The sequence below is a fragment of the Pelodiscus sinensis genome, chromosome 19, assembly GCF_052426305.1.
Source record: "Pelodiscus sinensis isolate ZL-2025 chromosome 19, ASM5242630v1, whole genome shotgun sequence".
NCBI lineage: Eukaryota > Metazoa > Chordata > Testudines > Trionychidae > Pelodiscus > Pelodiscus sinensis.
The window spans coordinates 23,300,892-23,313,808 of NC_143070.1; the positions used below are offsets into that span (position 1 = coordinate 23,300,892).

The 12,917-nt window shown below is 52.0% G+C and overlaps 1 non-coding gene across 1 annotated transcript; it reads right to left on the reverse strand.

The window, feature by feature from the left end:
- Positions 1–1,966: 1,966 nt before the first annotated feature.
- Positions 1,967–2,038, reverse strand: TRNAQ-CUG (transfer RNA glutamine (anticodon CUG)). Its single transcript has one exon. It is a non-coding gene; the product is annotated as a tRNA-Gln (tRNA).
- Between the last annotated feature and the right edge of the window lie 10,879 nt (positions 2,039–12,917).

The window sequence follows — 12,917 nt, forward strand, 5'->3', positions numbered from 1 at the left end:
GAGGGGGTGGGGTCTCTGGTCACTCCACTGAGTCCCACTGAAATGTTGAGCTTTTGTCCTGCCCCCCTCAGCTTGGCTTCCCTCCTCTGCCCCATTCCTGCCTCACTTCCTCTTTGGGGAAGTCACACAAGGGAAGCAGCAGGAGAAGCCGGCCCCATACACCTGCTTCCGAGGGCAGGAGAGGATAAGACACAAGTGTCCATCGGGTGCCTGGCCTCACCCATCTGGCTTCCCCAGGCTGGCACCAAGGGGCATTCTCAGCTTATGTCAGCCTCCCCCCCCCCCCATTGCATGGGAGTTGGGCTTATCCCAGGCACAGTATGAGTAGCAGGAGCTGCACGTACTCGGGCACCAAGGGGGGAGCGGCAATAAAAGAAGACCCTCAATTTCTGCCTGGCTTTGAACCAGGGACCTTTTGCATGTGAGGCAAATGTGATAACCACTACACCACAAAAACAGACATGAAGGGTGAAACTTGCTGGTGGAACTTGGCTGACTATTCTGTTACTAGCTCTTTCTAAAACTGCTTTGCAAGGGAGGGGAATGCACCTTGTGAACACTCCACCTCTTGTTCTCAGGGAAGCCACTAACCCGAGCTGCCAGCTCCTCATTTCCTCACCAGCCCCTTGAGATTTGTAGCTCAAAGCTGGAGCTGCTGTGGAAGGAGGTGAAACTACAGAAGCTGACAGGGGACAATCAGCGGGCGGAGGGTTGTTTTTTCTCCTCCCTGGGCTCATGTGGCTAGAACTGAGGAGAAGAAAATCCTCTTCCCTTCTCCTCAGAAGATGGAAATTGCAGTTTGTTCTCTCTCCGGTTCTACTAAAGCTGGACCCCAGGACTAGACTTTTTCTTTCTAAAAGCCTAGTGAAAGCTGAGAGTGAATTGCTTGTAGACTGAGAAGGTGAGTTAAAGAAGAGCACGGCACAGTATGGGGCTTGAACTTATGATCCTACAAGGTATGTTGGTTTACTAACTGAGCTAGCCAGCATGGCTACCCCAAGTTTTCTACACCAGCACAGGACAGCAGGAGCCAAGCATTCTCAATTGCCTGATTCAGCTCCCAACTTGAACCCATGACCCTGAGATTAAGAGTTTCATGCTTTACCAACTGAGCTAGCCAGGCTGTGTGCAAAAAGATTACTAATATCCCATCACAGCATAACAGGAGCCAAGTGTTCTCCACTGCCTGACTCAAGACTCTTTCTTGCCCCTAATGTGGGGTTCTGGTCTGTGGAGAGGTTTGAACTCGAACCCCCCTCCCGACACACCCACTTCTTTCCCCACACGGAACGGCCCCATTTCCATCTCTCCAGGGACAGGAGAAGGGCTCTGGCCTGTTCTCTTTAAAATGCTCAGCCTGTTTCATTTTCTGCAGGAACTAGTGGGATCCATGCGCCCTGTTCCCCAGTGACAAGTGTGTGTCCTCTCCCCCCTTTCCACAGACACAGCAGGCCAGGAGGTTGTGAACCTGCAGTGGCCCCTTCCTACTTGGCCTCCCACAAAGCTGGGGTGAAAAATTACTGAACCCCAGCCCTCGTGGGCCAAGCCACGGCAGAGGTAGCAGGATTCACTCCCACCTTCTCCTGCCTGTGCCCTGGTGCTGAGGGGCCAGCCCCTTTCCTGCTGCCCCAACTCTTATTCCCACAATGCACTTTGTGCAGGGGCTGTTGGTCTTTGTGCCAAGGTGCATGACTGGGAGCCAGGACCCAAGACCCTTCCCCCAATCCCCCCTCTAACCCGCTCACACTGTCTAGCTGCCTCCAGCAGGGGCTGAGCTCAGGGGCCGAGCGGGTGACCTGCCCTTCAGCTATGATGGCATCAGGCCCTTCCCGCCTGCCTGCTCAGTCTGGAGATGGAGCTCCAGGGGTCTCAGACACCCAGCAAGAGGAACAAAATTTTCTGTGTTGAACCTCAGTGCATAGAAGTTGAAGCACCTGAAACTTGTACCAATCTGCTCGGCCCCAGCAGGTCCCACTGAGATTTGAACTCAGATGGCAGGATTCAGAGTCCTGAGTGCTGCCCCTTACACCATGGGACCTGTGGTGGGAAAGTGGAGTGGGCACCTCTGACTCTCAGCTCTCAGGCTGGCCTCTGCTCTCCTGGCTCCCTCCAGCTGCTTCATCTCCCAGGACTCCCTGTCCTGCCCCAGCTCTGCTGCTTTCAGGGCAAATTCCTTGTTAGGACCAGTCACACTCTGGGGTCAGTGAGGGTCCCTCCCACCTGAGATGTGAGTCACACAAAAGCCTCGTTTCCTGCTCAGTTCCCAACACTGGATGCAAACACACGGTTGCTCTGGGGGTGAAACAAGAGCCCCCTTAAAAAGCTCATCAATTGAAATGAAACTTTTACATCTCCAGGTGTGTCACACTTTGGATTTCTATTGAACAGGGATTCTTCAAATGACCACAAACCCCTCACGTGCTCTAGTGCCAATGCACATAAACCAGACAAACCCGTCCCTCAGCTGGAACCAATTCAAACCCGCTCTGTGTGTGTGTCTGGTTTCTGTTTCCATCCGTTCAACAAGGGTGTGATCTGATCTGGATGCCCATTGGCTCATCCTTACTCTCCTTTGGCCGTGTCCTGCAGAAGAACAAGGACCTGGGGATGAATGGCCACAATCGATCTTACAGCGTTTGATTTAGCAAGTCCAACTAAGACTCACTAAATCAAACCCAGAGGCCACCTGCACCAGCTTCCAGCACTTCTGCTCTTTGCCCCCTTTGGCCTCCTGCTGTGGGGACATGGCCAACTCCAGCAACGTAGGGAGGGATGTCAGGAATAGCAGACACATTGGCCAGGCACCACTGGGGGCTGCCTCCCTCACCTCCCCCATACCCAGCAGCTGCTTGACCAGCTTAGTCATGGGGCTGCTCTCTGGGACTCCTCTCCCAGCTCCTCCACCTGTTGCCATTGCCCATCCCAAGGGAGGGGGGACGAGAGTCACTCTCCACAGTTGCAGGAGCTGCAGAGGTTGCACTTGCAGGGTCTCTGGGCACTGAAACCCCCAGGGAATCACAAGGGCACTTGGCGCTGGCTCACCTGTCCCAGCAATTGCAGTCAGAGCCCTGCCTGCCAGTGCCAGGCAAAGCAACCTCTGCACCTGCTCCAGGCTTGTGGTTTCTTTCTTTCCAATGTTCCTCCCCAATCAGCCTTTTCCTGAACCAGCAGTTCCATGGGTGGCCAGGGGAGGCCTCTTCTGTGTCCCAGAAGGAAATAGAAAAATGTGAGCAGAATCTACAAGATGGTACCAGTGCGAGTTGAACCCAAGATTTCTTACTTGTAGCACAAGTGTCGTAGCCAGCTAAGCCAGGAGGACCTAGGAAAATGTGAGCTGCCACCGCACATGAAGCCCTCGCCGATGCCAGAGCCACTCCCTGTGCTCAGCAGCCAGCTGCTAGCATGTGCAGGCTGGGATGCTGTGCGCAGGCAGCCTGCACGTGCAGGATATGATGTAGTGCGCTGTGAGCAGAATGGCCCCATTCCCACCTCCCTTCCCGCGCTGATCCAGTGGTCGAAAGGGGCTGTGGCTGCTGCTGACTGGGCAGAAGCTGGGCGGCAAGATGCTGGGAGCAAGAGATTCCTTATGCTCACAACTATTCTGGAGGCCACCACAGGCCACAACTATTCTGGAGGCCACCGCAGGCCACCACCACTTGGGGGATGTTGGACTTGCCAAGGTCCAGCCAGAGGAGGGGCTGGGGTGCCAGAGGCAGGCTCTGGCTGGGAGACTCACCTGGCTGAGCCCTGGCCAACACCCCAGCACATTTCTCAGACAGCTGCTTCTCTGCACAGGCTGCAGGTGTCAGGTGCCTGGGGGAATAAGAGCCTGAGTGGAGGGGGGAGGGCTTCAGGCAGGCAGCTCCCATTGGCACTGGAAACAGTCCAGAAAAGCACAACAAAAATTATGAAAGTTTGGATCAACTGCCATATGAGAAGAGATTGGGACTTTTCACCTTAGAAAAATGGAGACAAAATGGAGATAAAATAGAGGTCTATACATCATGGCTGTTGTTGAGACTGTAAATAAGGAAAGAGATTTTTCTTCTTCTCATAATAGAAGAACTAAGGGTGCGCCATGATATTAGCAGGTTGAAAACAAACAAAAGGAAATATTTCTTCACACAGTCAACCTGTGGAACTCCTTGCCAGAGGATGTTGTGAAGACCAGGACTATAAGGGCATGTCTATATTTGGAAACTATTTTGAAATTGCTTAAATTGACTTAATAACTTCCAGTCTAAGAAAATAGAAACAGCATGTCCTCAGTATGGGGAAGCCTCAGAATTAGTCCGAGGCAGGCTCTGTTAATGTTCCTTCCTGGGGGCATGGAATTAAAAACAGAGAAGCAAGGCTGGGAGCAGCTGAAGCCAAGAGCCCTGTTCTACTGTGTCAACAATCTCTGAGGTGGCATGAAATCCCCTCTCCAGTTTCTAACCCTGAAATACCATCAGCTTTATGACATCATTCCTGGCCTCTTGATTCAGCCTTTGAACTCTGACTGCAGATGTTTGCTTACCAGAGATGGAGAGATGCCAAAAGAGACTAAGCCATAAATCAGCAAAGGCTTCTGCCAAAGCCTGGGATTGAAACAGGGACCTTTAGATCTTCAGTGTAACACTCTCCCCACTGAGCAACTTCAGCAACTGCTTCAAAGACTCTGAAGCTGCCACTTCTCTCAGGCATGTTTTTCTCCACAGCAGTATACAAGAGAGATGCTGCTGCCAGTGGCCCTGAAAGGCAAGATGAGCTTTGCCTGCCCCCCCTCAGACTGACTTGCACTTGGCCCCACTCCTGCCTCTCTCCCTGGGGTGTCCTAGTGACTGAAAGGGACTGTAGCTGCCAATGGGGGGGAAGCAGATGGGCGGGGGGCCGTGTTCCTGTGAGATTTTCCATCCATGGGTGGAGTGAGTTTCATAATGTGCACCACTAGTGAGGTCGTTTGCGCTTATGCGGATGTGTGCTACTGTGGTACCCACCAGTTACTCACAAACAGCTTAGCTAAATATAGTTTCATAATTTTATAGAAGAAAAAATACTGAAAAAAGGGATAATTAACAAGACCATTAACACTGCAATACATTCCGTAGCCATTCGGTATCTTACACTGATCTGTTCCCTTGAGGCATAAAACACAATTGTCCATCTTCTTGATTTAGCAAACGAGCTATGATGATTCATATCACTACATGAAATGAAATAGTTGTTACACTTTATGATGGAACTGAAATATTCTGTTATTTAATGGGCTCAGTTCGGAGTGCTGTTTGTGTACATCTACATTTGCTCCCTACTTCGGACTAGGGATGCAAATGTAGGCGACTGAAATTGCTAAGGAAGCAGGGATTTTAATGTCCCACGCTTCATTAGCAAGATCTCGCCCGGCGCACTAGACCGAATCACACCTGATTTGAACCAGGAAGTGCGAACCGGGACGCGGTAGTTCGAACCAAAGCCCTTGGTTCAAACTAACGTTACGCCTCATTTTTTGTGTAAAAGGTGTTGTCCTGGACCATAAACCGAGCAACCCTGTCTGGGGAGGGCACCATGGCTCAGCTGGCTAAAGCACCTGCCTTGTGAACAGGAGATCCTGGATGCAACTCGCAGTGGTGCCTTGTTGTAGCCTTTGCTCACGTTTTCCTAGGTCCATCTGGGACACAGAAGAGGCCTCCCCTGGCCACCCATGGAACTGCTGGTTCAGGAAAAGGCTGATTGGGGAGGAGTCAACCACAAGCCTGGAGTGGCTGCAGAGGCCACTGTGACTAGCAAGGCTGTGGGAGAGTTTGAACTCCCTGGATTTCCTACTGGAGCTCTGCTTAAAGCTGCAGGATCTGACTCCAGAGGCTGCTCTTAAATGCAACAGAGTTTGAGCTGCTTGCAGCTCTGCCTTTGGGACAGGGAGTTTGTACTAGAAAGAGGCAGGCTCTGCAGGGGCGGATGCGAGTGCCGCGGGGCTCCGGGCAGCAAAATTTCGCGGGGCCCCCCCTTTGACACAGCGCATGCACCGTGGTGCCAAGGCGCATGCGTAGGGCCTTGGGAAGCGTGGGGCCCAGGGCAGCTGCCCCGCTCGCCCTGCCCTAAATCCGCCGCTGAGGCTCGGTGACTAAGAACAAGAGGGTGGGCATTCCCGTCATTGAAGGGTTGTTAGATCATCATGAGAACGTTGCCCGGTGCACCACTTAAAAGATGGGGCAGCAGAGAAGAGTAGGAATGAGACTGGCAGGGGGCTGAAGCAGCAGGGTTGGAGTGACCAGGCCAGCTGTGCCGGGGGCAGGAATGTCTCCGCCTTGTTCTCATAACTATTCTGGAGGACACTTGGGGGACGTTTGACTCACCAAGGTCCAGCCAGGGGAGCAGACAGCGGAACCTCCCTTTAAGGGGCCCGAAGGCGCCTCCACACCAATGTGGGCCCTGCTGAGCCTGCCTGGGAAATAAATGTTCCTGGCTTTAGGGCTGTCCTGTGTAGGGCTTCATCAGCTCAGGGAGCAAAGGGCAGGCACATCCCCCACGGTGCACAGGGGCAGGGCCACGTCTCCGTCCCTGAGAGTGCGGTCGAGGGAAAGAGCTGGAAGGCATCTTCTGGTAGAGTCTGGAGCTACAAAATATGCCTGCATCACACGCCTTCGCAGAGAATCAAGATCATCTCATTAGCCCCGCCTCTGACTTCTTCCTGTGAGTCGCTGCCTCCTTGACCACTGCCCACCCAGTGCTGGCCCTAGATATGGAACAGGGCTGTGGGCTGATGGGGATGTGTTTGGATAATCTCATGTGACCTTACCTGGGGCCAGCCAGCTAAGCAGGAGGAACATGGCAATGTTTCTCCTTCCTCTGCCGGAGAGGGAGCCAGCTCATTGCCATGAGCCCACATGCAGTTGGAGCAGGGTCTGGAGAGGTGACGCAGCTGAATGGAAAAAGCAAGGAGAGCAGCGTTTCAGCTACCAGCTGAGAACCTCAAGCACAGAGCCATGTGATAGTCCCATAGGCTACGTCTAGACTGGCATGATTTTCCGGAAATGCTTTTAATGGAAAAATTTTCCGTTAAAAGCATTTTCGGAAAAGAGCATCTAGATCGGCATGGACGCTTTTCTGCAAAAGCACTTTTTGTGGAAAAGCATCCATGGACAATCTAGACGCGCTTTTCTGCAAAAAAGCCCCGATTGCCATTTTTGCGATCCGGGCTTTTTTGCGGAAAACAAATCTCTGCTGTCTACACTGGCCCTTTTGCACAAAAGTTTTGCACAAAAGGGACTTTTGCCCAAAGGGGAGCAGCACAGTATTTCCACAAAAAGCACTGATTTCTTACAGTAGGAAGTCAGTGCTTTTGCGGAAATTCAAGCGGCCAGTGTAGACAGCTGGCAAGTTTTTCTGGAAAAGCGGCTGATTTTCCAAAAAAAATGGCTAGTCTAGACACAGCCATAGTGTAAGGGGTCAGGAGTTTGAATCTTACAAGCTGAGTTCAAATCTCAATGGGACCTGCTGGGGAATTGTTGGTTTGTGTAAATCCTTGAGAATTGATCTTCTTGCCCCTCTGACTCAATTCTACTTTGTGCTTCTTCACTTTCTCAATGTAAGGACTTTGGAGAAAACTTTCAAACATCTGCTCCAGTGGCACAATGGGTCAGTGCACGGTATTTATAAAGCAGTGTGAATAGGAGACATGCTGAGGTTGTGAATTCAAACCTCCCCTGGAGCAGTGGTTTTCAGTCCCTACTGGGCTTCCCCTTTCCACTAACTGCTGTGGGAGCTGGGATTCCAGCTCAGAGGAGCCTGTCAGTCAAAATTCCCCCTTCAGACTCACCAGACTGAACGGTGGGTGGCCAGGGAAGGCCCTTCTTGCTTCCAGGGTCTTGTTGCTGGTCTTCTCCCCCCACCCCCTACCCATCAGCAGCTGCTGTCCCTTTCAGCCATTTGGTCAGCTCAGGCAGGGAGGCAGAAAATGGGCAAAGTAGTCAGACAAGCTGTGGCAGGCAGGGAAATTCTGATCTCTGCATATCCCCTATGTGAGGGTTTGTCTACACACCATTCCTCTTTCCAGAGAGCAATGCAAATTCAGCTGAGTGACATTGCAAATGAAGCGGAGATTTGCATAATCATGTCTGGCTGCTATTTCAAAATATGCTATTTTGAACTAACAGGTGCTGTCTAGGCAGTTCTTTGGAAAGAAAACCCTTCTTTCAAAATCACCCTTACTCCTTATGAAATGAGGTTTAAGGGCTAGTTCTGACGAAGGGTTTTCTCCCGCAATAAGCGTATCTCAACAGCGTTTTGTATTTCAAAATAAAGTATTTTGAAGTAGCACCAGTCAGTGAATATGCAAATGAAGTGCAGGATATTTAAATCCCAGCTTCATTTCCAATGTTGAGTGTCTACATTTGCATCCCTCGCAGATTCTCCAGGCAGTGACACCCCAAGGGAATGACAAGGGCATGTGGAGCTGGAGCTGGCTTTTCTGTCCCAGCAATTGGAGGCAGAGCCCTGCCTTGCCAGCGCCTGTCACAGCAGCAGCTACACCCCCTCCAGGCTTGTGGTTTCTTTCTTCCCAATGCACCTCCCCAATCAGCCTTTTCCTGAGCTAGCAGTTCCATGAGTGGCCACAGGAGGCCACTTCTATGTCCCAGAAGCACAGAGGAAAACATGAGCAAAGGCTACAACAAGGCACCACTGGGATGTGAACCCACAATCTCCTGCTTACAGGGCAGGCGCTTTAACCAGGTAAGCCATGATGCCCTCCTTAGCGATAATGCCACTAGGGAGCTTTTCCAGGATAGCTTTTGTATCTGTAAAAAACTCTGCTGTGTTCACGGAATGGGTTGACTCTTTTAGATCAGTTTCCAAAAAAGTGGGCGTGTTCTTTCAGAAGGCCTGTATTCCTCATTGTATTAGGAATAAGGCTCTTCCCAAAGAGAAGGTTTTCCCATTTGGGCCCGTGTAGATGGACCAAATGTCAGAAAAGCCTCTTCTGAAAAAAGAAAAGTGTCTCCAAAACTGTTCCAATGCATGGTCCCAGGCAACACCTTTGAATTCCAAGTTGCAGCCATTCCCCATTTCCCTCCAGCCTTGGAGGGGTCTCAAGGCCTGTGCAGCCAAGAAATGGGATTGACAGCTCATACCCACAAACTTTTTGTCAATTGCAGAGCAACATAACGATTACTTGCCAAGCAGGCATTACAGGCCAAGGTCAGGCTGAAGCCAGGGGAAGCAGGAGGCAGGGAGATCCCCAGTCGACATAACTCCTCTTTGCGCAAAAGCCTCTTGTGCAAAAACGAACCCCAATTAATTATGCAAGGAAAATCCCTGGGCTGCAATGCTTAGTTACACACAATAAGAATAATCCACCAGCTCAGACGTGATTTCTAAACCCCCAAACAAGGAAAATAATAAAATCTGATAGACTAGGTAGTCCCCATAGGCTTCTCCTGCACCATGCTCAGGGCCTGGAGATTTTCTGTCAGTTTGCCAGACCAAGTAACTAGCCCCCCGTTGCTCTGGAGTCTCTGCCTCTCATGGGCCTTCTCATCCTCAGGCTCCGCTTTGTCTCCAGACAGACCCTGCTCTGCTACAGCCACCTCCCTCTGTCTGTTACTTCTAGAGCAAAATGCTTCCCTTCATTCTGACTTTGTACCCCTAGGCTTTTAGCACTCAGACCTGCACCTAACACCAGCATTTGCTAGTGAGAGGTCTGAACAGCTTCTGTAGAGAGAGGGAGACAGCCACTGTGGAGCATCTTTGCCAACTGTCTCAAGAAGCAGAGGAATGTAAATTCTTTGTCAGTGAGAGGAAACTGTCACCCCAGGTGGGACAGTGCCAGAGACAGAAATTCACCTTCTAAATGTTCCTTCTTCAACTTTTAGCTCCTGATTAAGCCCCTTTGAAGAAGCCAGATACACAGGAAGGGCTGATCACACCCCTCTGAAAATCAGCTTTCCATGGGTATCGGTAGCTGGCTACGAATCATGGGCCTTGACATCTCGTCTCCCTCCCAAAACCAGGGAAGTGTCTCCCACTGCTGCAGCCTCCTGAGGCTCTATGGCCGTGTCTGTAGAGCAGGGACAGCAACACTCACAGCCCCACAGGAGAGCTCCTGGCCTAGCAATGTGGCACCCTGAGCAGCCTCTGATGTTCCCTGCTTGAGCCCCAGAACCAGCCCTGAGTGACGGGGGCAGAAGGGGAGCAGCTCACACATGCCAAGGGGCTGGCCAGGGGCAGGACATGAGCCTGCAAGGCAGCAGTGACATCACAAGGGCCTTGTGCAGCCCCTCAGCTCATTGGTTGGGAGGCACTGACCTCACAGAGGGACCATGGCAACTGCCAGGTGGGACAGGCAGCAGGGCTGGAGCATCTCAAAGACCCCCATGGCCTGGCTGCCTGGAATCTCCTTTGTGAGGTTTCCCCTTGAGGGCAGAAGGGATTGAGGGTCCCATCTGGGAGTGTCTCTGTGGAGATTTCCTCTTTCCCCAGGCTGCAGTGGGAGGGGCTGGGGCAGGCAGGGGTAACAGGAGGGGCTGGCACTGAACTTCTGGGAGAAGCAAGAGGAACGGCTGCAAACACACAATGAGATTGGGATTTGAACCCCTGTGTGCAGAGCACAATAGATTAGCAGTCCATCGCCTTAGCCACATCTGAGCTGAGAGAGCTTGTTTCAAACTATCCAAAGCCAGCACTGCAGGGAACCTGTGTGCCACTTGCGGGCTGGCCGGGGACACCCAGGGCTGGAAGGTTTTCCCTTTTCACAATGTTCCCTGGGCTTTTGTACAAAGCTCAGTGCTGGTAACAAACCCAAACACCCCTTGGCTACATTTACCCTGCAGGCTATTACACAAGAACTGTTTTGTGCAGGAGTTCTTGCACAAAATGTCTTGTGCAAGAGCACGTCCATACTGCCCTGTCTTCTGACGCCGTACTGTTAATCTCCTTGCGCAAGACTAGGAGGGCGGTATGGATGCTCTGAGGATTCTTGCGCAAGAACAGCCATTCTTGAGCATGAGCCCTCCGGTGTAAACATAGCCTTTGTGTGTTAGGCAAATGTGAGAACCACTACGCCACAGAAACACCTATAAATCCATTTTCTGATGGACTTAAACTTGGACAAATATTCCACAAGGTTCTCCAATACTCCAATAGGTTCCTGGCCTCACTCATCTCTCTTCCCCAGGGTGGCACCAAGACTCTTGGTCACTGAGGGCAAAAAAAAGACTTGTCAGGCAGTGGTGAACACTTGGCTCCTGATGCCCTGTAATGGGGTGTGAGAAGGCTTTTTGGCACCCAGTGTGGCTAGCTCCGTTGGTAGAGCATGAGACTCTTAATCTCAGGGTCATGGGTTCAAGTCCTATGCTGGGCAATGCCCTTCTTCAAGTCACATTCTCAGTTTGCAAGCAATTCACTCTCAGCTTTCACCAGGGTTTTAGAAAGAAAAAGTGTAGTCCTGGGTTTCAGCTTTAGGAGAACCAGAGAGAGAACAAACTGCAACTTCCATCTCCTGAGGAGAAGGGAATAGGATTTTCTTCTCCTCAGTTCCAGCCACATCAACCCAGGGAGGAGAAAAAATAACCCTCTGGCTGCTGATTGTCCCCTGTCAGCTTCTGTAGCTTCACCTCCTGCCACAGCAGCTCCAGCTTTGAGCTACAAATCTCAAGGGGCTGATGAGGAAATGAGGAGCTGGCAGCTCGGGTTAGTGGCTTCCCTGAGAACAAGAGGTGGAGTGTTCACAAGGTGCATTCCCTTCCCCCGCAGAGCAGGGTGTTAGAAAGAGCCAGGAACAGAACAGTCAGACAAGTGCCATGTATGCCAGAGTGTGTTCCATCCCCATTGAGTTATGTTTCTGTGGTGCAGTGATTATCACATTTGTATAACATGCAAAAGGTCCCTGGTTCAAAACCAGGCAAAAACACAGGTTTTGCTCTTATTGCTGCTCCCCTGGGTGCCCAGATATGTAAAGCTGCTGGTGACCAGCCTGTAACTGGGATGAGCCCAACTCCCCACGTGACAAAGGGGGAACAGAACAGTCAGCCAAGCTCCCCCCCCCCCACTGCCCACCAATGTGTGTTTCTGTGGTATAGTGGTCATCATGGTTACCTAATATGCAAAAGGTCTCTAGTTCAAAGCCAGGTAGAAACCCAGCGTCTTCTTTTATTGCAGCTCCCCTTGGTGGCCAGGTAAGTGCAGTTCCTGCTGCCAGGCCTGTGCCTGAGATGAGCCCAAATCCCATGTGACAGGGGAGTGACATCAGCTGAGAATGCCCCTTGGTGCCAGCCTGGGGAAGCCAGATTGGTCAGGCTGGAGGCTTGTGGCTTGGCCTCCCCTGCCCTTGGAGGCTGGCGTATGGGGCTGGCTCTTCCCGCTGTCTCCCTTGTGTGACTGGCCCAAAGAGGAAATGAGGCAGGAATGGGGCAGAGGAGGGAAGCCAAACTGAGGGGGGCAGGGCACGAGCTCAGCACCTCTGTGGGATTCAGTGGGGTGAGCAGAGCCCCTCCCCTCCGTTCTGCCAAAGCCTTTGGGGTGGGGCTGACTGTGGGGAGGCAGAGTCCTGTGCCTGTCCCAGGGAATCCCAGGGATGCTCCTTGCAGCCAAGGAGAAGAAGTCGGAAGGAAAACAAGTAAAGCAGGTCCCCGTGGGCATGACCTGGGGCACCAGTTTGGCCCAGTTGAGTGAGGGGTGGTTGGTTCAGGTCCCATGGTGTCAAGGGCAGCGCTCAGGACTCTGAATCCTGCAATCTGAGGCCCCATTCCTGCCTCCCTTCCCGGGCTGACCCAGTGGCTGAAAGGGGCTGCGGCTGCTGCTGACAGGGAAGAAGCTGGGAGGCAAGAGATTCTGGCTGCCTTTTGACCCTGGGTCTCAGTGCGCCATGTCAACTGCCAGCCACCTTGACCAAACCTCAAACCAGCTGGACGAGCCAGCCCACATCACAGTGAGTCACTAGT